The sequence below is a fragment of the Heterodontus francisci genome, chromosome 14 (assembly GCF_036365525.1).
Source record: "Heterodontus francisci isolate sHetFra1 chromosome 14, sHetFra1.hap1, whole genome shotgun sequence".
Lineage (NCBI taxonomy): Eukaryota > Metazoa > Chordata > Chondrichthyes > Heterodontiformes > Heterodontidae > Heterodontus > Heterodontus francisci.
The window spans coordinates 53,288,127-53,315,257 of record NC_090384.1 but is presented as its reverse complement, the minus strand read 5'-3'; the positions used below and the strand labels follow the sequence as shown (position 1 = coordinate 53,315,257).

Here is a 27,131-nt window from a genome sequence, read left to right as displayed (position 1 = left end):
GGAGTGGGGGAGAGGGGGAGAGGGAGAGAGGGGGGAGGGGAGGGGAGTGGAGAGAGGGGGGAGGGGAGGGGAGTGGGAGAGAGGGGGGAGTGGGAGAGAGGCGGAGAGTGGAGTGGGAGAGAGGGGGGGAGGGGAGAGGGAGGTGGAGAAGGGGGGGAGGGGAGAGGGAGAGGAATGGGGGAGGGGGAGAGAGAGAGGAATGGGATGGGGGAGGAGAGAGGAATGGGATGGGGGAGGAGAGAGGAATGGGATGGGGGAGGAGAGAGGAATGGGATGGGGGGGAAGAGAGAGAGGAATGTGAGGGGGGGAAGAGAGAGAGGAATGTGGGGGGGGAGAGAGAGAGAGAGGAATGGGAGGGGGGGAGAGAGAGAGGAATGGGAGGGGGGGAGAGAGAGAGGAATGGGAGGGGGGGAGAGAGAGGGGAATGGGAGGGGGGGAGAGAGAGGGGAATGGGAGGGGGTAGAGAGAGGGGAATGGGAGGGGGGGGAGAGAGAGGGGAATGGGAGGGGGGAGAGAGAGGGGAATGGGAGGGGGGGAGAGAGAGGGGAATGGGAGTGGGGTGGAGAGAGAGGGGAATGGGAGTGGGGTGGAGAGAGAGGGGAATGTGGGAGGGGGGTGGAGAGAGAGGGGAATGGGAGGGGGGTGGAGAGAGAGGGGAATGGGAGGGGGGTGGAGAGAGAGGGGAATGGGAGGGGGGTGGAGAGAGAGGGGAATGGGAGGGGGGTGGAGAGAGAGGGGAATGGGAGGGGGGGAGAGAGAGGGGAATGGGGGGTGGAGAGAGAGGGGAATGGGGGGTGGAGAGAGAGGGGAATGGGGGGTGGAGAGAGAGGGGAATGGGAGGGGTGAGAGAGGGGGGAATGGGAGGGGGGGAAGAGAGAGGGGAATGGGAGGGGGGGGGAAGAGAGAGGGGAATGGGAGTGGGGGGGAAGAGATAGGGGAATGGGAGGGGTGAGAGAGAGGGGAATGGGAGGGGGGGGGGAAGAGATAGGGGAATGGGAGGGAGTGAGAGAGAGTGGAATGGGAGGGGGGGGGAGAGAGAGGGGGTATGGGAGGGGGGGAGAGAGAGGGGTATGGGAGGGGGGAGAGAGAGGGGTATGGGAGGGGGGGAGGGAGAGGAATGGGAGGGGAGGGAGAGGAATGGGAGGGGGGGAGAGAGAGAATGGGAGGGGGGGAGAGCGAGGAATGGGGGGGGAGGGGAGAGGGGAATGGGAGGGGGGTGGGAGAGAGGAATGGGAGGGGAGGGGGGCAGAGGGGAATGGGAGGGGAGGGTGGCAGAGGGAGGGGAGGGGAGGGGGCAGAGGAATGGGAGGGGAGGAATGAGAGGGGGACGGGAAGTTTGGGGGGAGGGGAGGAATGTGAAGGGGAGTGGAGGAATGGGAGGGGGGCAGGGGAGGAATGGGAGAAGGAAAGGGGGGAGAGAGGAGGAATGGGCGGGGGAAAAGGTGGAGAGGGGAGGACTGGGAGAGGGGCGGAATGGGAGGGAGATGGGAGGAATGGGAGGAGAGAGGGGAGGAATGGGAGGGGAGTTTGGAAGAATGGAAGGGGGAGGGTGGAGGAATGGGAGGGGGAGGGTGGAGGAATGGGAGGGAGAGGGGGAGGAATGGGAGGGGGAGTTTGGAAGAATGGGAGGGGGAGGGTGGAGGAATGGGAGGGGGAGGGTGGAGGAATGGGAGGGGGAGAGGGGAGGAATGGAGAGGGAGAGGGAGAGGGGAGGAATGGGAGAGGGAGATGGGAGGAATGGGAGGGGGAGAGGGGAGAAGTGGGACGGGGATGGGAGGGGGAGAGGGGGGGAATGGGGAGGGGAGAGGGGGGGAATGGGAGAGGGGAGGGAATGGGAAGGGTGGAGGGGGGAGAGGAGAGGAGGGGGAGAGCTGAGGAATGGGAGGGGGAGAGGGGAGGAATTGGAGGGGGAGAGGGGTGGAGGGGGGGAGAGGAGAGGAAGGGGGGATGCAGGGGGAGCGGGGCGGAAGGAGGGGGAGAGGGGAGAAGGGAGGAAGGATGGGGTGGGGGAGAGGGATGAAATTAGGGGGAGGGGGGAGAGAAAGGAGGGGGAGAAAGGGGGGAGAGGGGAGAAATTGGGGGGAGGGGGGAGAAAGGAGGAAGAAGGAGGGGGGGGAGAGGGGAGGAAGGATGGGGTGGGGGAGAGGGGTGAAAGGAGGGGGAGGGGAAGAGGGGAGAAAATTCGGGGGAGGGGGGAGAAAGGAGGGAGGGGGAGAGGGGAGAAAGGAGGGGGAGAGGAGAGGAAGGAGGGGGGGAGAAATTGGGAGGGGGAAGAAAGGAGGAAGAAGGAGGGGCAGGAGGGAGAGGGGAGGGGGAGAGGGGAGGAAGGGGGTGAGGGGAGGAAGGATGGGGAGGGGGTGAGGGGAGGAAGGAGGGGTGGGGGGAGAGGGGAGGAAGGAGGGGGAGGGGGAGAGGAGAGGAAGGAGGGGGGGAGAAATTGGGAGTGGGAAGAAAGGAGGAAGAAGGAGGGGCAGGAGGGAGAGGGGAGAAAGGAGGGGGAGGAAGGAGGGGAGAGGGAGGGGGGAGAGGGGAGGAAGGGGGAGAGGGGAGGAAGGATGGGGAGGGGGTGAGGGGAGGAAGGAGGGGTGGGGGGAGAGGGGAGGAAGGAGTAGGGAGACGGGAGAAAGGAGGGGACGAGGGGAGGAAGGGTGGGGGGAGGATGGGGAAATGGTGGAAGGGGGGAGGAAGGAGGGAGGAGGGGGGGGAGGACGGTGGAGGATGGGAGATGGGGAGAGGAGAGCAAGTGGGTGGAAGGGGGAGATATATAGGGTGGGACTTCTGGAGATGGGGTATTTGATGCTGTGGAAGGCCACCGATGTCCAGTTAAGTGCCTGAGTAAAATCCTGGCCACCATGCCTGCACAGGCCCATCATGGACAATGATGTGGGGAGTCTGAGTGAACCATATATCCTGTCCCCATTTGCAAGGCATCAAGGCAGTCACCTGAGGTATTCAACTGGTAGAGATGAACCACTAAACCAATTAATGGGATACTAGTGTGATGGAATCACACCTTCAATATGGAAATATATTAATTTTGTCATATGGAACAATACTAGAAACCTTTTTTACTGGACGTTGCACATAACTTATTTTTAAAAAGCAACAGAACTAACCAGCTGAAAACATGGTTGCATATTTGCATTCTGAGAAGCAGTTGCGTAGAGAGACAATGGGAGTGCTCCCTGATTCAATTTGGGAGATGGGTTTTGCAATGATCAAAGACATTGAGAGCCATTGATTTTGTAAGAGACAAACCTCTACCCGCCATCCCTCCCTCCCTCCCTCCCTCCCTCCCAACACCGAGTGTCTGGAAGACTCTGACAAAGAGATATTCACATGACTTACCTGCTCGCCCAGACTGGGGACTGTTTGAATAGTGCCTCACAGAAAGGTAACAGACTGCAAGTTTATAACCAAGGAGGAAGTTCTTCGCTCTCTCAGTCAGTCTCTCTCTCTCTCTCTCTCTCTCTGTCTCTCTCTCTCTGTCTCTCTCTCTCTCTCTCTCTCTGTCTCTCTAAGTCCCAGGGACCCACGGTAGCAGCTTAAGCCTCGAAACAAAGCACCTCTTCAGTCTTCTGGTACCAGAGAAACAAGTCAGAAATTGTGCACTGGGCCCCAGCGAGAACTCCAAGATCATAACATCAATTGAGGACACTGTATCAAGGACATAACCATCCAGTAAACAAATTCTATTTATTGTCAAACCTACTTAACCCTTCCCCATTTTAATTCTTTCTCCTCCTCTGTGTGAGTGTGTTTATCTCGTATGCATGCTAGCATGGTTGCATCGCGTATTTTAGTAATTTTAACTGAGCTGGAGTGGTAAGGCTAATAAGCTTACATCTTTCTTGTTTAAACCTAAGAAAACCTATCTGATTGGTTCATTTGCAATTATAATTAGAGAGCAGTGGGCAAGAACTCACGGAGGTAGTAAAAAGATAAACCCTGTTTCGGCCAAACTAGGAAAAGGGCAAAAGGCGAGCCGGTCATACCACTAGCTATGAGAAGGGGTTTCCCAGACATGAAAGAATTAAGTTACTAGTAAGGACCATGTTTGAATCACTGGGTTAACTGTCATGAGACAGGCTCACCCTTCATTGAAACATAGGATCATAGGTGCAGGGGTAGGCCATTCAGTCCATTGAGCCTGCTCTGCCATTCAGTTAGATCATGGCTGATCTCCAACTCAACGCTACTTTCCCACACATTCCCATATCCCTTGCTGTCATTAGTATCCAGAAATACAGTGATTTCTGTCTTGAACATGCTCAAGGATTGAGCTTCCACAGCCCTCTGTGAGAGAATTCCAGAGATTCACCATCCCCTGAGTGAAGAAATTCCTCCTCACTTCACTCTTAAATGGCCTACCCCTTATTCTGAGACTATATCCCCAGTTCATGACACATCAGCTAGGGGAAACATCCTATCTACATCCATCCTGTCACCTCCCCTGTAAGAATTTTGTAAGTTTCAATGAGATCACCTCTCATTCTTTGAAACTCTAGAGAATACAGGCCCAGTTTATGCAATTTCTCCACATAAGACAATCCCGCCATCCCAGGGATCAGTCTGGTGAACCTCCGTTGCACTCATTTTATGGCAAGTATATCCTTCCGTAGATGTGGAGACCAAAACTGTACACAATACTCCAGCTGCAGTCTCACCAAGGAAATCTATCCAGCATTACTGTCTCCAGGAGAACAGCCAAATCAGCCATCTACATCTTTAAATTGTAAGCATCGGGACCACCGAGGGAAAGTCGCACGACCACCGGGTTCAGTCTGAAGACAGCTGAGTCACCAACCTCCACAGACTGTATCCCCCTTTTATTTCTCTGGACTCTAATTTGACCAATCTATCACCCCACAACACCCCCCCCCCCCCCGCCACCAACTCTGTAATCTATTTGTGTGCATGTGTGAGCACCAAGTGTGTGTGTGAAAGTCGGAGCATATTTTATTTTTTTACTTAGATCGGTTTAAGTATAATAAAGTAAACCCCTTTCTTTAGTAAACTCAAGAAAGCCTGTCTGATTGGTTCTTTTATGATCACAGCACACAAACAGTTAAACACACATTGGCAAGTATATCCCTTTTCAAAAAAGAAGTAAACCTTGCAGTCAAACAAGGCGAGGGGAATCATTTGACCCCTCCTCACCTGATTGTAACACCATTTTACCAGTCTGTCAAAATCCTCCTGAAGTCTGTCTATCCTTCTCAGTGCTTACAATATTTCTGGATGGATGGCCTCACATTTGCCTACACTCTCTCCCTTAACTCCTTCAGAGATGATTCAAGCAGTATTAAAATGTACAATTTCAAAAAGATCCAGCTCAGGCAACACAAGCATTTTAACATTGGAGAAATCAACTCTCAAGGTGACAAAAACATAAGTGGTGGAGTTTTGGCAGCACTGAGTTGAGAGGCAAAGTATTATCTTGCCTCGCATCAAGCTGATGTGGGTTCTTTCTATAAAGGCATGTTTGCAGAGACAAAACGCTAGCCTGACTCACAAATCCCTACCAGGAGTCATCTGGCTCCTCCCTTTTGACCTCACTAGCTTGGCTGGTCCAACCAGGCATTGTAATCTCAGTCCTCAGGATCAGAAAAGCATGCAAAATCCTTGGGAAATTCCAGAGATGACAGCACAGCCATTGCTGAAAATGCACTTGAATAATTCAGGCAGAGAAGGTGGAACCAAGCAAGAGCAGTCCTATAGAGCTGAACAGCAGAACAGAGAGGTGCTGGAGGAAGATGATATGGTCAACCGTGGTGAACACAATGGAGAGGCCAAGGAGGAAGAATATTGATGGGTGTTTATAATGAGTTGTAAATGGTGGGAATAGGTCACACAACCCTTTTCTTGCCATTTTTGCCTCAGCAACACTGCACAGTGGTTGCCTCTGTGTCTCTGATGTCCTGCATGCTATTAGGCGGCAGAGGGGGAGTTTTAAGTCCCCTGAACGGAGTTTAATTAATCATGGGGTATTCTATTAAACTTCGCAGTGCTATGATTTGGAAACATTTAAAATCTCTCCTGTTTTCCAGCTGCTCCAGAAGCCACTGACCAACTGTGAGGCGTGCTGTCTGCTCCTGCCATTCTTTGGCTGCTCCCAGGCTAGCTTCTGAGAAGAGGTGAGAGAGCCTGACCAAATTATTTCAGTTATGCTGATTCTAGAGATTTGGCTAGGGTCAGGGGTGCAACTGCGTTACAGGTAAAAGTTCTGCACTGCAGAAAGATCTAGGCCAAATAGCCAAGTGAGAAAGCGCCTGAGTTTCATTAAATGCAGTGGCACTGAAATCACTCTCATAATGATAGTTAGCATTTAAATAGAGACAGCTGAGAATACAAATAAGTTATTAATGGGTGTGGTTATACCCACCCCTATCATAATTCAGGACACTACATGCCTTAAATGTTACAATGTCTGATGAGCCAACTGTGACTTTTGCAGGTGCTGAACTGTAGTGCTCCATATTTAAACCAAACATGAAACTTCTGCTTTACAAAGCAAAGTTATATAAATTAGACAGAAATGATTTGTTCTTATGTTCTTTGTCACACTGCTCTCTCTTTTTTAATCTTTGCAATAGTCTCGCTGCTATCATCCTATTACTCCTCTACATTGCTGCTGCTTCTCCTCTGTTCCCTCACTGTCTTGGTACTGCCTCTCTTTTCACTTCTGTTTCTTCTCTGCCTCTTACTTGCTTATTGCTGCCTCTCTCGTAGTCTCTCTTGCTCCTTTTTATTTCTCTCTCACATTGCTGTCTCTGTCGCTATCTCCCATTGCTGTCTTCTTCACTGCCCTCCCTATTGTTGACTTGCACTCTGTTGCCCGTTCCTGTCTCTCCCACTCTCTCTGTCTCTCATTTTTATGTTAATTACAAAACTGAACAAATATTGCATCATCCGGTTTTGAAACTCGCCCACGTCATCAGCTAAATTTCCTATCAGACCTGAAAACTAGTTAAACTGGTCAACGGCAAAATGTTTTGCAATACACAAACTGCATGGAAACCAGAGCAGTGAGAACTGACTCAACATGTAACATTTCCACCCAACCAAGACATCCAATGTGTATTGTGTAACATACTCCAATCCAGGGATTAGTGCCTTTCTTTAGAGTCATAGAGTTGTACAGCATAGAAACAGGCTCTTCGGCCCACCGCGTCCATGCCGACCATAATGCCTATCTATACTAAACCCACCTGGCTGCATTAATTCCATATCTCTCTATGCCTTGCTCATTCAAGTACCTGTCCGGATGCCTCTTAAATGTTGCTACTGTTCCTGCCTCCACCAACTCCTCTGGCAGCTCATTCCAGATACCCACTATTCTTTGTGTGAGAAATTTACCCCTTTGTTCCCCTTTAAACCTCCTCCCTCTCACCTTAAATCTATGCCCTCTAGTTTTAGTCAGCCCTACCATGGAAAACAGACTCTGGCTATCTAACCTATCTATGCCTCTCATAATTTTATATAACTTTATCATGTCCCCTCTCAGCCTCCTTCGCTCCAGGGAAAACAAACCCAGCCTATCCAATCTCTCTTTACAACTCAAGCCCTCCAAACCAGGCAACATCCTTGTGAATCTTTTCTGCACTCTCTCTAGCTTAATCACATCTTTAGTGCGGCGACCAGAACTGCACACAGTACTTCAAGTATGGCCTAACCAACGTTATGTACAACGTAACATGACGTCCCAACTCTTGTACTCAGTGCCTCAGCCAATGAAGGCAAGCATGCCATAGGCCTTCTTCACCACCCTGTCTACCTGTGTTGCCACTTTCAAGGAGCTATGTACTTGCACCCCAAGGTCTCTCTGCTCAACAACACTCCCCAGGGCCCTGCCATTCACTGTATATGTCCTGCCCAGTTGTACCCATGCAGCTACCAACTAACTGGCCAGTGAGATTCATTCAAAGGAAGAGCTTCCATTCCTTCAACTTTCAACTGCCTGCAACCACAAGAGCTTCCTGCATGTATCTGCTCACTTTCCTGGCAACTGTAGCAGTCCAGGGTGCCCCAGCACTTCATTCCATTCACTAAATTCTGTGAGTGGATTCTAGGGGACAAGGCATATCAACTGAAGAGATGGCTACTCACCCTTTACGAGACCCTGAGACAGAGCCAGAGACACTACAACTGAAACCACCTGTTCACTAAGATCAGCATTGGTCTTCTGAAGATGCGGTTCTGGTGCCTGGACCAGTTGATTGGTGCCTTGCCGTACACTTGTGCAAGGGGCACGTGCATTGTGTTGGCCTGCTGGGTTCTCCATATCATGGCCCTTCAGTGAGGTGTGGACTTTGAAAAGGGTAAGGCACTGGAATGACACAGTTCATTGGAGGAACAGGAGGTGGAAAAGAAGGAGGAGGAAGATGCAGAAGGAGGTGGTCTGGCCCGGCGCTGGACTTGAGGATCTCGTCAGGATGATGCAAATGTCAGGAATCATCTGACCTGGGCACATTTCAGCTGAGTTCTTCCAACCAAGGAGAACAGCATGATCTGGAACTCACTTTCAGCTGCCTGTGAGAACACTTCCATTGAATATGCAGCCTTAGGTAGATCCACTCTTACTGTCAATGAATGATGCACATCTGTCGTGAGGTTTAATTGTCCCCTTTCAATGACCTTTGCTTCCGTTCACAAACTCTTTCCTCTTTTCCACTCTTGCCATTAAAGAATGGAAGCTCACATGTCTGGCATCATGTGTCCATATTGCAGGTGTTCAAAAAATGAAAAAGTGCACATTTACAGGTGAGGCAAACCCCAGTGAACCACTCAATGTTCTACCTGACGTGGTGGCCTTGCTCTCGGCCTCTTTTACACGATTCTTCCCTTGTGTCCTTGAATGAGGTGGAAACAGCCTGTTGGCTTGACTTTGCTTGCAGCTGAGATTCACACAGCAGTCGTCCAGAGGCTGCTGCACTGGTGTCAATGTAGGGGCAGTCTCTGTCACTCGGCCCTGCTATATAGATAGTCCCTAAGTCAAAGAGGCCAAGGAGGCTGCTGCTGCTGCTGATGATGATGATGACACCCCATAAGGGGTGTTACTCTCATCTACCTCGGTGACTTCCGCAGCCCTTGGCCGGCACTCCGGATGGCTAGAGAGGACCACCAGCTGGGGTTCCACTGGCATCCACTCCAAACATCTCTGTGATATCAGCACTACTGACTGGTCCATGCTACAGAGTGTGACATGCATTCTGTGCATGTTAGTGTGCTGCTCCTGCATCCACTCCAAGTATGCCACATACGGCTCTCCATGACGTTGTCCACTCTCTTAATGGAGGAGCTCCTGTGTTCAAAGCCCTAAGCCATGGTGGTGCACGAGCTGAATGGACTCCTCCATTCTTGGCCCATGACACCACACTGCTTCAGGGATCTTTGACATATGGACACGTGCCTGTTGCTGCTGGTCTAATTAGAGAGTCCTCCTTTATGACGCCTGAGAACCTGCATCTGCACCCAGCTGAGCGTTGCTGTCCTCCATCCTCTGAGAGGGACTTCCCACAGCTGCCTTTGCCTCTCTCACCTCCTCCTGCTCACTTGTAACATGCTCTTCACCCAGTGCCACCCCACCTAATCACGCACGAGAACCCACCAATGTGAGTGTATCTGGAGGGTGCGCTTGTAAGACGTGTGCTTGCTCTGCTGTCTTGGTTTCTTGTGAGTGCCCTACTGCGGTGAAAGGATATTGGCATGCCCCCTCCACATCAGAACCCATGAGAGATGGAAGAAGGGAGCGTGAGAACTAGCCTTGGAGAGCAGATGCCACTGCAATGCTGAGGCTTTCCAATGCAGCTGAGTCTTTGGCATGCTGTCAGACAGGGAGAAGTGCACACCACCCACTTCATCGACAGATTGCAATATCTTTTCACCCTCTCCACCTGTTGTGCCCTTCCTTCCTTCCCCAAGTTGCTCCTGCGGGGTGACTCTTGCAATCTCCATGGCAGTCATGATGTGGAGACAGGGCACTTCACTCCCTGTCAAAGCCCTTTCTCTGGCATTGTGAGTCCTTTTCCAGCACTGGACCCAGTTCCTATGAACACACTTCTGCTGCTGGCGATCTCCGTAATCTGCAGCCATGCCTGCTTTGACTGGGAGAGTCGTCCTAAAATTCCTTTAAAGAAACGTAGTGGCCTGGGAACTCGGTTGCACAGCCCCTGTTTTTGGGTGCTAATCAGCCTACTATGATCCCAATATGATGGGCAGGCAGCACAGGCCCATTTCCAGGCATAAGTGCACCAACTGCCATATTGGATAAGGTGGTTGTATTGGTGTCAGGAGCACATTTCGGGATTATTTAAAAGGCCAGAATATTACATTTAAATTAGGGTCCTGGAGGACAAGTTTTTTGAACATCCAACCCCCACCCCTGCTGAACTTGCACGGCACAACATGGCACTAACTGGCAGGAAGACCTCCTCACCAGCAATGTTTAAAGGGTTCATGCAGTATTTACAGGTTAGTTGTTGGTTTCTCATTTCAGGCTGCTGGTTACCTTTTGGACTTTTTTTGGTCTGTTTTATCACTCTGGAACATTCACTTTGTCTAAACAGAGCAAGATTTTGCTTGTGTATTTTTTTTGGCTGCCTTACAGATCGTTTGATTTAGCCATGGGTGCTCTGGTAGGAATGCCTTCATGGCTGGAAGATGATGGGGAGCAGCAAGGAAGACAGCAGGAGCAGCTGCCAGAAGAGGGAGGAAGTAGATGAGGTCCCTGCTTAGGAGGACATGTCCACAGAGGGTAGTCAGGGAGCACTTCTCCTAAATTAACTTCACTCAGGAGCAAGGGGATGAAAATTAACTCCCAAAAACAGGTGGTTTGGGGTTATGTCAGGAGTTAAAATGCAAGAATTCTAGAATGCGATCAGGAATGGAATCTACCTTGAACCCGCTTACTCCGTTTTTAATGGAGGTGGGCGACCAATCTGCTCTCGGGAAGCGGGTTGGTCATTTACATATTATAATGAGGCTGATTGCCTTATTTTAATTGTCATTCTCTTTTTAACCACAGGCCTCTGGAAATTTGGCTGCTTAAAGGAGGCAAGAGGGGCTGAATCTATGAGCTAGGTGCCTTTACAGTACTGCTTGTGGGCCAGGAGGAGCAGGAACGCTTCCTTACTCCAAAAAACCTTTCTGCCCCTCCTCCCCCCCCCACCCCCCTCAAACCGCTACCCATATCGCTTTCTGTCTGTTCCCTCCCAGACTGCTGTCAGACCCTCCAACCACCATCAAACACCTTCGACCCATCCACTATCCCACCCTCCCCCTGTGATTGGGACCTCCCCCACCAATGTCCCCCCACCTAACTTGCAATCAGGACCCCCAAGCTACCAGCAGACACTGCCCCTGTGAACCGGGTACCCCAGTTTCCCCGCCCCCATATCATCTGGACCCCCAACATAATTTTTCTTGCTCTCCTAATACACCTACCTTTCTTGTAGGCTTTGGCCTTGTGAAGCAGGCTTCCAGCCTGAAAGGCATTCAACCTATTATTTAAACCAGTCCTACAGTTAAATTCTGCAGGACATTCCCAAAATCTATTCTTCAGAGTTTCCTGACTTCACAACAATGCCCCGCTTAGGGCTCGCTTCCCGGCAAAAAATCCAGGCCAATGTGGAATCCAGGTGCCTTCAGTTCACTAAGGAGACTTGCACCGAAAATAAGCATGAATCTGCGTAATCCTGTGATGAAGGTCAGCAACTGGCTGCACATTGATGGAGTGGAAACCATTGCAAATCTTGTAGGATGCAGTATTGTGGCCAAAGTACACAGGACTACATGTCTATTGTTACGACTGAGGTTGGAGGAGTGCACTGTCTCTCTCTAGTTCCACTACTCCACTGGTCACAACATATATTAAAAATATTTTAACCAGTTATGGACATGGCCAATTATATACTTTAGCTATTTTAGCTTCAGAATAAAAATCTGCCAACCAAGTTTCTTTAATAAACAACAAATATATTGATTTATTATGAAACTAGACTTATTCAATAAAGTTGCAAAGCTTTAAAGCACAGTTTGAAATATGAAAGTATAAATATGTACCCTTCTAAAATAACCCAACACACATGCACACACACACACACCAGTTAAAGGAAAAATAAAGAGGTTTTCTCTGCAGAGATCAACTTTACAAAAAAGAAAAATACTTTGGCCAAATACTTGTTAATTCTTGAAGAAAAAGGATAAGATATGGATTGTTCCAGATGACTCTTTGGTCTGGTGTCAAGGTACACGTAAACGTCTGTCACTGGACACATGCGGTTGTCACTGGGATCTTTTCAGAAGCAGTTCGTTCAGGCGATGTTGAGACAAAGTCTTGCAGAAGCTTCTCGGGAGAAATGCTGCTTCAGTTTCTTCAGTTCTCACACTAGATTCTCGGGGTTTCTCAAAGAAATGGAACAGGATGAGTGGGTTGCTTCTATCCCTTAGCAGGCTTACACCCCAACTGATATTCAAACCGTCCACACCCCAAGTCAGAAAGCCCAAAACTCCTGACCACCATAAATCTAGACGTGACTTCTCTGTAAACAACTCCAATAGGCAACAAGTCTCCTTCTGTTTATTTAGCACTTCATTGTCCCTTCCAGTAAGTGTTTTTAAAAAAATCCGAAGTATCCTTCCAGTGATCCATTTAAAAAACACATCCATAGAATTTCTTCAGTCTTTCAAATGAACCAATTTTCACAATCTGTTAAACACAAGTCCTCAAACAAATTAATAATGGAAGTACCTTCATAACACTACGACATCATACACTTTGGAAAATCATGGAAGAAACAAACTCCGTCCCTTTCTGTTGCCGGTTGTCCACTGTGAAAATTCTAAATGTGTTTTCTGTGGAATACAAGGCATCAGAAAAACCTGTTTCATACCGGTATGAACTGCAGAGTAATTGCTCTTATTGATGAGCCTTGTAGCAGCTGGCAGTGAACCAGAGACAAAAAAAATCTCAGCACTGCAGTGACCTTTGCTGCAACAGGAAGTCCCTTGCTTGCCTGCAGGTCATCTTGCAACAAGTGGCACAAGCATCTCACTGCCTCCCTCTGGAGAAGATTAATCTTTGTGTGCACTGCGCTTCTGTAATCTGCAGTGTTATGAAAGTACTTCCATTATTTAATATTTTATGAGGACTCGTGGTTTAAAATTGTGGAAATGGATTCCTTTGGACGACTGAAGAGATTACATAGATGCTGGACATTGGGTTTTCTTAAAAAAAGGTCACTGAAAGGACTTTGGTTTAGAAACACACTTACTGGAAGCCACATGTCTTCAGCTAAGTAAACAATAGGAGCCTTGGTGATTAGGTAGAGTCGTTTACAGTGAAATGACATGTCAAGATTTATGCTGGTCAAGAATTGGTTTCATTTTGAATATTGTTTTGAGTCAGTTGGGTTTGCAGCCTGCTGAGAGAAGCACCCAGATCATCCTTTCTTCACCTCTCTGAGAAACCCTGAAAATCTGTGTGATAGCTGAAACTCCTGATGCTGCATTTCTCCTGGAAAGCCTGCCAGATGAATTCTCAACGTCGCCTGAAAAGAACTGCTCCAAAAAGATCCCAGTGACAGCCGTCTACGCATATTTGGGAAGCCTGAAAAGGGACAACTGAACTCATTCCATATCTTATCTTTTCCCTTCAAGAATTAACAAGTATTTGGCAAAAGTATTTTTTGTCTTTTTTTGTAAAGAGATATCTGCAGAGAAAACCTCTGGTTTTTTTTACCTGTGTGTGTGTGTGTGTGTGTGTCATGCAGGCCCCTACCTGCCAAGACTGAGGCATACATTATTTCGCCACATGAACATTAAAACTTAAAATTGTGGCTTGTAAGAAAAGAGGGCCTATCAAAAGGAATTGCCAAGCCCCTGACTGGAAAGACATTTGCATGCTGGCAGACAGTGTTGAAACAAAGGACCCAGTCCCTGCTTCTCCAATACACAGAAGACCTGGTCAGGCTAGCTTAGTCACATGACTAACTGGCTGTTTGAATTTGAACTTGCTGAGAGAAAGAAACTCAGAAAGCTGTTTGCTCCAGGACTGAGAACACCTCTCTCCTGTCTGCTCCCATCTCTTTCTCACAGAACGGAAGACCCATTGAAGACACGTGAACTCAAAGAGAGAAAAGTCTCCTACGTGAACAAGGTTTAAGAAGAATACCAGGCCCCAATGAAAAGTAAGAGCTGTCTACAATCAAAGACAAGCTGGAAACACAGAAACAGTAACAAGAAACCCCCTTCAGAGACTGCCTCAAACTGTTCTACTTTATATTTCTTCTGCTCTTTTCTGTCCCTATTTGCATGTGTGTGTCGGGTACGCATTAAAGGCCTGCTACCTGATCCGAACCCGACGGGACCCAATGACGTGTCATGTTCGGGGCGGGGCGGGTTGCACTTCCGGGTCCGGCATTTGGGCTCGGGTCGGGTCAGGTCGGATCGGACCCACTCTGTCACCACCTCAGGTAAGTGACTTTAATGTTAATTTACTTCTTGGACTTTAAAGGCGCTTTTGCAACAGTTATTTTAAGCTTGTGCAGGTAAGGAACAAAGTGAAAAACAGAAGGTAAGTGAACTGATGGTCAGGTCGGGTCAGGTTGGGCTTGGAAGAAAATGGAAGGACTCGGGCCGGGTCGGACTCAGGCTCGGATGGGGTTCTGTCGGGCTCAGGTCGGGTCTCATTTGCAGACCCGAGCAGGTCTTTAATGTACATGCTAGCATGGGAGCGCCATATATCAGAATTAGAGTTTAAGTAAGTTTAATAAATTTCACTTTTCTTCTTTAAACCTAAGAAAATCTGGTTGTGCTCATTTCTTGGCCTTATAATTGGCAAATGGTGAACAAGGATTCACCAAAGAGGAGCTCAAAACACAGTGTGTTTAAAATTAAACCCTATTACAAGAAAACCTAGTGAAGGCTGAAAGACCCCTACACACCTTTCTCACCTGGTTGTAACAGTGTGTGTGCGTGTTGGCTAAGTTAAAAGGGAACTTTCATACTGCAATCTGTTGTTACGGCCAAGTGAGGAGGGGGCCCTTCCTCTTATTTGACTGCAACAGGGTTTATTCCTTTTTTTAAAAAAAAAGGTGGCTAAGCTTACCATCTCTGTGAGTGTTTTACCTTTCACCTTTACTGTGATCATGAAGGAACCAATTGGACAGGTTTTCTTGAGGTTAAACAAGAAAGAGGTGAGTTTATTATACTTAACAATCCACACCCGATTTTAAAATTAAAAAAAGTGCTACACATTCCCGCACATATTCACATGAGGATCACACACAAATAGACTACAAAGTGGAAAGTAAGTTTTTTGGTTGGATTAAAGTACAGAATAAATAAAATAAATAAATACACCATCAGTGGGGTTGGATGATTTGGTGGTCTTCCAGATGAAGTTGTATTTTTGAAATCCTTGGCTGGTCAAAGTGTACTATGTGGCTGGCCTACTTTGCTCAGGGTTTTCTTGAAGGCAGACTTGTAGGTGGGTCTCTTCCCCTTGTCTCTTTTTGTAGCTGTCAGTAAGCTTGGAGCATCTACAGTTATGGACAGTTTTCAAACTTGATGTTTTCTGGCGAGAGAGAGAGGGAAAAAGAAAGGGAGGTACACAGCCTTTTCTGCTGCTGCACATTCAGTTACTGCTTGTCTCTTTGTCCAATGAGGAAAAAAAGCTTCTCCCGAGATGGACAGATGGTCACATGGCTGTTTCAGGTTTCCTGGAACCTTCTAATGACATTCAAGATTAGAAACTGGCCCCAGGATGCCAATTTACACTCAGAGGGTGTTAGCTCTTTCAAAGTCAAGGTATTAGAATTGCCTTGACTGCCATGGTAATGAAGCAATTTTAGGTAATTCAATCACTTAGAGCAATGCATTGTCCTGGGTGTATGCTGCTCAAACCTCTCTGGCTCCAGGTTGATCTTTTGAATATTAAAAGATGTTTCAGATGCAAACTGTGGTGGCCATTCTGGCTGCCAGTTTTTTTAAAAATGTAACTGCAGGGGTTTTCCCAAGAAAAGTTTAATGTAAGTTTTCCAACAATTAATTAAAAATTCCTCATTTGGCATATCGGTTTTTCTTGACACTGTGTGTTAATGCTTTGCATCTTTACTGAATACGTCTTGTTTTCAAATAAATTGATAATTTTGTTGTTTATTAAAGAAACCTGGCTGGTGGATTATATTCTGAAATAAAAATAGAGTATATAACAGGCAGTATCGGTAACTGGGTAAACATTTTAATATATGTTGTGACCTGTGAAGAAGTGGAACTAGAGAAAACAGTACACTCCTCCCACCTCGGTTGTAGCAGCAGGAATATTCAACTTGGCTGTATGCTTGGTTGGGAGGGTAAAGGTGGGTACAAGCTGTCCTCATCCAACTTTCTGTACCTTGACCGATGTTGCTACATTTTCCATCACCCACCACACTCCTCTGCCCAGTTGAACTTGTTCTTACGTTGAACAACTTCTCCTTTAACTCAATTCACTTCCTCTAGATAAAAGGTGTTGCTATGGGTACCTGCATGGGTCACAGCTATGCCTGCCTTTTTGTGGGTTGTGTGGAATATTCGTCGTTACAGTCCTACTCAGTCCCCCACCTCTTTTTCTGGTACATTGATGACTTGTATCAGTGCCGTTTCCTGCTCTTGCCACAAATTGCAAAATTTGTCAACTGCGCTTCCAATTTCCACCCTTCCCTCACCTTCACCTGGTCCATCTCCGACTCATTCCTTCCCTTCCTTGACTTTTCTGTCTCCGCCTGGGAATAGGCTATCAACAAATGCACTACAAGCCCACTGACTCTCACAGCTATCTTGACTACATTTCCTTCCACCCGGTTTCCTGTATGGACTTCATTTCCATTCTCCCGGTTTCGCAGTCTCCCTCATTTCTGCTCTTATGATGCCACCTTCCATATCAGTGTTTCTGATATGTTTTCCTTTTTCCTCAACTGAGGATTCCCACCCACTGTCATTGACAGGACCCTCAATCACTTCCATTCAATTTCCCATGCTTCTGCTCTCACCCCTTCCCCTCCGTCTCAGGCCCCCTTGCCCTCACCTTCCACCCCACCAGCCTACATTTCAAATGATCAACCTTCACTTTTTCTGCCATCTCTGGCATGTTGCCACCACCAAACACACCTTCCCCTCCTCTTCACTTTCAACATTCCGAAGAGACCGTTCCCTCTGCAACTTCCTGCTCCACTCCTCAATCATCTGCAACACTCTCCCCTTCCCACAACACCTTTGTGTGTCTGGGCATGGTGCTGAATCAAACGTCCTCGATATCCAATTCTATGTTGCCATTTAGTCTCAAGCCAGTACATCGCAGGCCTGTCCCTTAGACTGTGAACTAGTCAAATTCATTATGGCTTCTCCCAGCAAAGTTAACCCTTTCACTAACCCTGTTCCTTGCAGATCTACAGCTCTGAGTGCATATTCTGTCCCTCGGGCCACAAATTGCAAGCTTTTAAAGCTTTCTCACGCCACCCACAAGGTGCAATCATTGATATTTGAAATACTCCATGATTTCAGGACTGAGTTGGTACTGCCAAACATGCCCCCTACATCCCTAAATATACTCAATTTCTTCCTCCACCGTGGGTTTTTTGTTCCAAGGGCCATCCAATTCTTATAATCACTGATCAGCTGCTGCAATTTGTGCTCTGCCCAGACAATCAACACAGGGTGGTTACTGTAGTTGGCCTCTAATGCAGGAATTGCACTACTTAAATTACAGGTCACTTCTAATGTAGTCAGGGTAACATCACGCAATAACCTCTTTGGGTTCCCTATCCTTATGATGCCATCCTCAGGAGTCAACACAGTGGTGGGCACTGTGCAGCTTCCGATAGCCACATGTCCTTAGATTAAAGTATCTTACATCAGTACACCCTAGCCAGTTAATAACATCAATACACAATTTTTGACAATATTGCCCTTCGAGTCCTAGCTCCTATATGAATGGGGGCAGATTGGTCCTTCCTGATTGCACCTCGACTCCCGTGAAAAATACTATGTTTGGAGCATAATTCAGTCTGCACCCAAACCAATACTCTCCATGTCTCGAGTTGCTATCGCACTTCCAGTTATATCTAGTGACTCATCCGAACTATTGCTAAGTGTTACATTGGTCTGTCCTAAAGGTATTCCACAACCCTTTGGTTCTTCACATGCCTGCGGTAGAAAGAACCATCCTACTGCATCACCCTTCACCTGATCATAAAATATTGTAATCTCATTATACTCTGGTTCGGCTACAGAGTGATGGCTGGGTCATTCCTTGCCAGGTCTGAATCTGGTAGGCGCACTATTTGGGACATGTGGGTACTTGGGATCTTATCTAAGATCCACACATGAGGTTTCTTTATCCATTCTCCTTTACCTCCCTTAGGCAGTTGTAGGTAGTTCCGAGGATGCAGGCAGGTGTTCCTGTTGATGTGCACAGTGGGCTCCTCCCATGTTGCTGTGACTACCAAAAAGATCATCACCAACACTGCTGTCCACCAGGTCGCCATTGCTCTAGTGATTTACCTGAAATGAAATAATTAAGAGATCTGTGCTGGACGTCCTGTTAACAGAACAGAATGTAAGTCATATGGCTTAACCGGAGACCAGTGTTTCCATCTCTTCCCCCAGCTCGTCTAAACACACACAGGTACCACTGGCCATCAGAACTATATAAGGCCCTATCCAGCAAGGTGCCAGTCCTGGTTTTGAAGGCACTGCATGTATCATTACACTGTCTACTACCTTAGGAAGCTTGGGCAGTTTATGGTCAGGCCCCTGTCTATCCGTCAGTGGCCTCTTGCTGCTCCTTCACTTCTGCTTTCATACCTCAGAATTGCTTGCGCAGTTCCCTCACATTGGAGTGATTTATGACTTTAACACCTTATAGTGACTAAACTAAATCAGGAGTACATCCCTATAAATCTCCTTTAATCAAGTTCAAACCAGACAAATTCTCAGACACTTATTTGGGTCCAAAGAATTGTACTAGCTTCCCCTCAAAGAAAGAAAACTAACAGAGAATATTACCGTCCTTTAGATAGCCTATTTTTAATATTTATGGCTAAGTTATAAATATCCCAGATATTATAAGGGTCTGGGAAACTCTCTTCAATACGTATCTCTCCACTTAAAGAGACACAGAGAGGGGGATTTTGTAGTTGTATACAGAATACTACATGAGACGATTTATTAACTTTTATAGATTTATTAAAGAATTTAACATGTAATAAACTTCTTAACTGGATAAGTAGATCACAATATCAAATATTACTGAGAGATGTAACACACATTCTTATTTCTAACATAGAATCCAAAAGTTTAACCTTGCTAATGTTACAGCAAAATTATCCTAGAATATTCATCAAAATTTAAAGTAAACTTTTACCTTAAATCCCCCAAGCAAGGCATAGGATGAGAAGTGTTGTTTGAGGCTACAACACCCCTAAACTTTGTTTTCAAAACCTCTCATTTTTATACTATTTCTAAGGTGTCATCTGACTTCCAGCATTTATGTGACCTTCCTGTGTTCCTTTTAAAATCCATATTTTTAAGTTTTAACATTAAAACTTAATGTTTTATTGAACTTGAAATTGTGAGCTTTTATCTGGTCAAAATGTTCATAATTGTGCTTACTTGACTTCTTGTTCCTGTGAGTCCATTTTCTATAATTGCCTTATTTATGGTACCTTAAAGCAACCTCCGGAGCGGATTCGTCTGCATCAACAACCCCATAACAATTAACAATTTAAACTTAATTCAGACCAATGCTTATTACCTACACACAGAACAGAATAACATGTGCTTTTTTTAAATGAAAAGGTAAATTATGCCATTTTTCATGTTTTTTCTTCAGGTGCCTTTTCAAATGACTGTGATAAAAGCAAAAAAAAAGAAAAATTTATTTAACATTCTCACAACAAAAGACATCACACCAGCCTCTTAAACTTTAAACAGACGGAATCCTTCCCATATCTCCTTTATTTATCCTTTCTCTCCCTTAACCCAATTTCCAATCCCTGACTTTTGCTACTTAAAGACAGTCAGTAAGACATGTCTTTAATTTAAACTGCAAAAAAAGGCATTAGCATATTTTAAACTTTGGTTCAATTAAAGCAAAGTGTTTTAAAACTTCAAATTGGATTAATGCCAGGCATCTTCAAGGCTGAAGCTTATCTCTTACTAAATTGTTCATTGCCTTTTCACAGTTGCAAAAACAACCTTTAAAATATAAAAAAATTACATCAGCATCTTGAATTTTAAATGCAATTCAGTTTTTATATCCCATTTCTGGATACACAATCTTGAATTGAAATGAACACACTCAACAATCACATTCACACTTTTTAATTCCGAACAACTTAGAAATATTGATTCCTATAATGGGTTATGAATTCCAAGTACCAAAAATCTGCGTTAAATTCCCAGTCCCGAGCCCAAGGAGCACACAGGTTCAACTAGTTCACAACCAAAACACGACTCAATATTCCCACAGAAACATACATGTGCAAATGTAGAAAAAGTAACAGACTCATACTTTCAACGTTAAAACCAGACTACAAAGGGTTAACGACTATTAGCCCAACAGAACACAAGCTACACAGATAAGGACATTAATTTGTGGGAGCTTCCAACATTCATACAGACTCGAACAAAAGACACAGTAACTTGCTTTTACTCACTTTAACTGTCACTAAAATTTTCTGATTTATGTTGTCCCTCTTTCCTCAACCTGATACTTCTCACTTTCCCATTCCAGCTCTCGCCCTTCTAATGCTTGTAACCTGTCTCTTTTCCTGGGTCCTCGACCCTACGCACAAGGTTCTTCACCTTTGGGAGCACCCACTCAGTATTCCCACCATGACCAGTTGGTCGGTCAGGGTGCTTAAATACAAGTCGCGAGGCTGCTCACCTCAGAGGAGAACCCGCTAAGCCTCCTCCCTCCAGCTTGTCCGTCGGCTGTTGATGATACTACTATCTCTTTACCCTTTTCTTCATTCAGCAGCTCCGACTCTGTTCAAATGTTCGTGATTCCTGAGGTTCGAGGAGGTCCCAGCAGTTATAAAACCATTAAAAATCATATTGTTATCTGTTTGCTCTGTTTCAGATTTGGATAAATCATGTGAACACAATCTATTGGTAACGATGTGAATCCCATTCAAGCCTCGTGCTAGGATTGCCATCTGGTGGTAATTCATTGGAACTACTCAAGAAAACGAACATCATGGGACAGGACGTCAGAAATGCTCCATCCATCAATATCGGCGACCACGCTCTGGAAGTGGTTCAAGAGTTCACCTACCTAGGCTCAACAATCACCAGTAACTTGTCTCTCGATGCAGAAATCAACAAGCGCATGTGAAAGGTGTCCGCTGCTATGTCCAGACTGGCCAAGAGGGTGTGGGAAAATGGCGTACTGACACGGAACACAAAAGTCTGACTTTTACAAGCCTGTGTCCTCACTACCTTGCTCTACGGCAGCGAGGCCTGGACAATGTATGTCAGCCAAGAACGACGTCTCAACTCATTCCATCTTCGCTGCCTCCGGAGAATCCTTGGCATCTGGTGGCAGGACCGTATCTCCAATGCGGAAGTCCTCGAGGCTGCCAATATCCTCAGCATATACACCCTACTGAGCCAGTGGCGCTTGAGATGGCTTGGCCATGTGAGCCACATGGAAGATGGCAGGATCCCCAAGGACGCATTGTACAGTGAGCTCGTCACTGGTATCAGACCCACCAGCCGTCCATGTCTCTGCTTTAAAGACGTCTGCAAACGTGACATGAAGTCCTGTGACATTGACCACAAGTCGTGGGAGTCAATTGCCAGTGATCGCCAGAGCTGGTGCATAGCCATGAAGGCGGGGCTAAAGAGTGGCGTGTCGAAGAGATTTAGCAGTTGGTAGGAAAAAAGTCAGAATTGCAAGGAGAGAGCGAACTGTGTAACAGCCCCGACAACCAATTTTATCTGCAGCGCCTGTGGAAGAGTCTGTCACTCTAGAATTGGCCTTTATAGCCACTCCAGGCACTGCTCCACAAACCACTGACCACCTCTAGGCGCGTATCCATTGTCTTTCGAGACAAGGAGGCCAAAGAAGAAACACAAGAAGTCATGGATCAAATTGATAGTAAACACGTTTAACATTATAGAAGAAAATTACTTGGTACATAATTGTGTTAGTTCATAGCTTTTAATTTATTTTCTGTTCACGGGTTGCCGACAGGGGAGGAGAGGGTAGAAAGTCTATACAAATCATGGGATACATTTTGCAAAAGTCTTCAGCAAAACTTGTTTTGGATTTAAGGGGCAGAGGAGCCATCCATCCTGTTTGTCAGAATCAGATCATACATATGTAATGCAATCATGTGTGTCGATATAATGTAATTAGAATATGATGCATTCTGATTCAGGCCTTCCAGCTCATTCTCATTTCTAAACAGCGATCCACAATTTTGAATATTCATACATTTATTTCATTCCTTCTGTATCAAAGAGAATAAAAGAAGGGCTGGTGACAACACAAAGTTTCTGGAGGCTGATAGCAATTCCTGAATCCCCAACACAGTTGACTACAACTCACAGTCTTGCGTTTTCACTCTATGCTCTCAAACTAGGCAGGTGCTAACATTTCTGTACTTCCATTCGTTTGAGGGGAGACTCAACATTTGTTCCAGGGAAGGGAAAGGATAGGTGTCTACATTGTAATGGCTGCTGAAAATTGTTGCTAATAGGTAGGGGATGTGGTATTCCAATATTATCTCATGATCTGGGAATAGGTACCTCTGGGGATGGGGATGTTGGGGTCCAAGTGCTGTCTGTCGGACAGTCTCTCGGTGCGAGGGGGTGATTTGGAAATGACATTGGTTAACTTTTAAAATGCTACAGCTAATTTCTTTACTAGTTTTGAGATTTAAATTTCTACAACTTCACCATCAACTTCAAAGTGGAAATATTTTTAACATTCCTGGGGAACAATTACACAATGGTTTAGGTATAGTTCTTCTTCTTTTGGGCCTCCTTATCTCGAGAGACAATGGATACGCGCCTGGAGGTGGTCAGTGGTTTGTGAAGCAGCGCCTGGAGTGGCTATAAAGGCCAATTCTGGAGTGACAGGCTCTTCCACAGGTGCTGCAGAGAAATTTGTTTGTTGGGGCTGTTGCACAGTTGGCTCTCCCCTTGCGCCTCTGTCTTTTTTCCTGCCAACTACTAAGTCTCTTCGACTCGCCACAATTTAGCCCTGTCTTTATGGCTGCCCGCCAGCTCTGGCGAATGCTGGCAACTGACTCCCACGACTTGTGATCAATGTCACACGATTTCATGTCGCGTTTGCAGACGTCTTTATAACGGAGACATGGACGGCCGGTGGGTCTGATACCAGTGGCGAGCTCGCTGTACAATGTGTCTTTGGGGATCCTGCCATCTTCCATGCGGCTCACATGGCCAAGCCATCTCAAGCGCCGCTGACTCAGTAGTGTGTATAAGCTGGGGATGTTGGCCGCTTCAAGGACTTCTGTGTTGGAGATATAGTCCTGCCACCTGTTAGGTATAGTACCACAACAATAAATAACAACTTGCATTTAAATAGCTCAGTTTCTGGTCAATGGTGACCCCCAGGATGTTGATAGTGGGGGATTCAGCGATCATAATGTTGTTGAATGTCAAGGGGAGATGGTTAGATTCTCTCTTGTTGGAGATGGTCATTGCCTGGCACTTGTGTGGCGCGAATGTTACTTGCCACTTATCAGCCCAAGCCTGGATATTGTCCAGGTCTTGCTGCATTTCTACAAGGACTGCTTCAGTATCTGAGGAGTTGCGAATAGTCCTGAACATTGTGCAATCATCAGCAAACATCCCCACTTCTGACCTTATGATTGAAGGAAGGTCATTGATGAAGCAGCTGAAGATGATTGGGCCTAGGACACTACCTTGATGAATTTCTGCAGTGATATCCTGGAGGTCAGATGATTGGCCTCCAACAACCACAACCATCTTCCTTTGCACTAGGTATGATTGCAACCAGGGGAGAGTTTTCCCCTGATTCTCATTGACTCCAGTTTTGCTAGGGCTCCTTGATGCCATACTTGGTCAAATGCTGCCTTGATGTCAAGGGCAGTCACTCTCACCTCTTGAGTTCAGCTCTTTTGTCCATGTTTGAACCAAGGCTGTGATAAGATCAGGAGCTGAGTGGCCTTGGCGGAACCCAAACTGAGCAGGTTATTGCGAAGCAAGTGCCGCTTGATAGCACTGTCAATGACACTTTCCATCACTTTACTGATGATTGAGAGTAGACTAACGGTAATTGGCCGGGTTGGATTTGCCCTGCTTTTTGTGTACATGACATACCTGGGCAATTTTCCACATTGCCAGGTTGATGCCAGTGTTGTAGCTGTACTGAAACAGCTTGGCTAGGGGCATGGCAAGTTCTGGAGCACAGGTCTTCAGTACTAAAGAACTATTGCCAGAATATTGCCAGGGTCCATCGCCTTTGCAGTATCCAGTGCCTTCAGTCGTTCCTTGATATCACGTGGAGTGAATCGAATTGGCTGAAGACTGGCATCAGTGATGCTGGGGACTTCAGGAGGAGGTTGTGATGGATCATCCACTCGGCATGTTTGGCTGAAGATTGTTGCAAATGCTTCAGCCTTGTCTTTTGCACTGATGTGCTGGGCTACCCCATCATTGAGGATGGCGATATTTGTGGAGCCACCTCCTCCTGTTAGTTGTTTAATTGTCCACCGCTGTTCATGACTGAATGTGGCAGGACTGCAGAGCTTAGATCTGATCTGTTGGTTTTGGAATCGCTTAGCTCTGTCTATCGCATGCAGGTAGTCCTGGGTTTTAGCTTCACCAAGTGGAAACCTCATTTTTAGGCATGCCTGGTGCTGCTCCTGGCATGCCCTCCTGCACTCTTCATTGAACCAGGGTTGAACCCCGGGCTTGATGGTAATGGTAGAGTAGAGGATATAACGGGCCATGAGGTTAAAGATTGTGGTTGAGTACAATTCTGCTGCTGCTGATGGCCCACAGCGCCTCATGGATGTCCAAGTTTTGCAATGCTAGATCTGTTCGAAATCTATCCCAGTTAGCACAATGGTAGTGCCACATAACAGTATGGAGAGTATCCTCAATGTGAAAATGGGACTTTGTCTCCACAAGGACTGTGCGGTGGTCATTCCTACCAATACTGCCATGGCAGATGCATCTGCAGCAGGCAGATTGGTGAGGAGAAGTATGTTTTTCCCTCTCGTTGGTTCCCTCACCACCTGCCGTAGACCCAGTCTAGCAGCTATGTCGTTTGGGACTCAGCCAGCTCTGGTGCTACCTAGCCACTCTTGGTGATGGATATTGAAGTCCCCCACCCAGAGTACATTCTGTGCCCTTGCCACCCTCAGTGCTTCCTCCATGTGGTGATCAACATGGAGGAGTACTGATTCATCAGCTGTGGTAATCATAGAGTCATAGAGAGATACAGCACCGAAACAGGCCCATTGGCCCACCGAGTCCACACCAACCATCAACACTAATCCTACATTAATCCCATTTTCCTTCTCACATCCCCACCTTCCCTCAATTTTCCTACCACCTACCTACACTAGGGGCAATTTTTTTTTTTACAATGGCCAATTTACCTATCAACTCACAAGTCTTTGGCATGTGGGAGGAAACCCACACAGTCACAGGGTGAACTTGCAAACTCCGCACAGGCAGTACACAGCACCGAACCCAGGTCGCTGGAGCTGTGAGGCTGCGGTGCTAGCCACTGCGCCACCCTCAGGAGGTCTCCTTGCCCATGTTTGACCTGATGCTATGAGACTTCATGGGGTCCAGCGTCAATGTTGAGGACTCCCAGGGCAACTCCCTCCCAAATATATCCCACTGTGCCACCACCTCTGCTGGGTCTGTCCTGCCAATGGGACAGGACATACCCAGGGATGGTGATGGTCATGTCTGCGACATTGTCTGTAAGGTATGATTCCGTGAGCATGACTATGTCAGGCTGCTGCTTGACTAGTCTGTGGGACAGCTCTACCAATTTTGGCACAAGCACCCAGATGCTAGTGAGGAGGACTTTGCAGGGTCAACAGGGCTCCATTTGCCATTGTTGTCTCCAGTGCCTGGGTCAATGCTGGGTGGTTTGTCTAGTTTCATTCCTTTTTGACTTTGTAGCAGTTAGCTATAACTGAGTGGCTTGCAAGACAATTTCAGAGTCAACCACATTGCTATGGATCTGGACAGACCAGGTAAGGAAAGCAGATTTCCTTCCCTAAAGGGCATCAGTGAACCAGATGGGTTTTTACATCAATCAACAATGATTTCATGGCCATTATTAGACTAGCTTCTAATTCCAGATTTATTATTCACCTTGGTGGGATCCGAACCCATGTCCCCAGAGCAATACACTGGGTTTCTGGGTTATTAGTCCAGTGACAATGCCACTACGCTACTGCCTCCCCTATCAGGGATGATCTCATACCGGGAAGGAAGGACGTTGGCTGAAGGGTAATAGCAACTGATGTAAAGCCCCGCTGATAAAGGTAATATCCTGTATATTCTATGAAATTCTACGTGATGTACACTCATAAAACGAAAAACAGCTCTGTACAATAAATCACCTGTAATGATTTGAAAAGTACAGAATGCCTTGCTGGCTACTTTCAATCATTAACATCAGACTGGCAGCGAGAAGCTGGCGACTAGGGTCCTTGTGCGTATGGGGGTACTGTGAGTAGAACCCTACCTTTTCCAACTTTACAACAGTATAAGGCAGCAGTGAAAACAGGGCTCATGCTTAAATCTCTGTAAACAGAGACAATATAATCCACCCTTCAGTGCAGTAATAACACAAGTCACAGTCCAGTGGAAACCAAAATATCAGAAATATGTGTAAATGTTCAACTCCATGAAATGATTAACACTATTAACCTTCCTGAGTAACACAATAACAGTTTTAGCTTTCAAAATAGCTGCCGGGAAGGCTCTGTGGTACATTGGATCTGAGTTTGAATTGTTTCTGCTGTGATGTGGCACAATTCAGTCAGTGCCCTCAATTCTGACATACAAGAAGCTCACAATCTAAACTGGGTTGACAAGGGATGGGGAGCGCAGAAAAAAAT

The 27,131-nt window shown here is 46.7% G+C and overlaps 1 protein-coding gene across 1 annotated transcript in view; it reads right to left on the bottom strand.

Moving 5' to 3' along the window:
• LOC137377043 (cytosolic 5'-nucleotidase 1A) overlaps nucleotides 1-12,825 on the bottom strand; it is an 83,878-nt gene extending 71,053 nt beyond the window's left edge. Inside the window, exon 1 of the mRNA XM_068046228.1 lies at nucleotides 12,752-12,825. The gene's annotated coding sequence lies outside the window, so the exon portion shown is untranslated. The remainder of the gene's footprint in view (nucleotides 1-12,751) is intronic.
• Nucleotides 12,826-27,131: the final 14,306 nt, after the last annotated feature.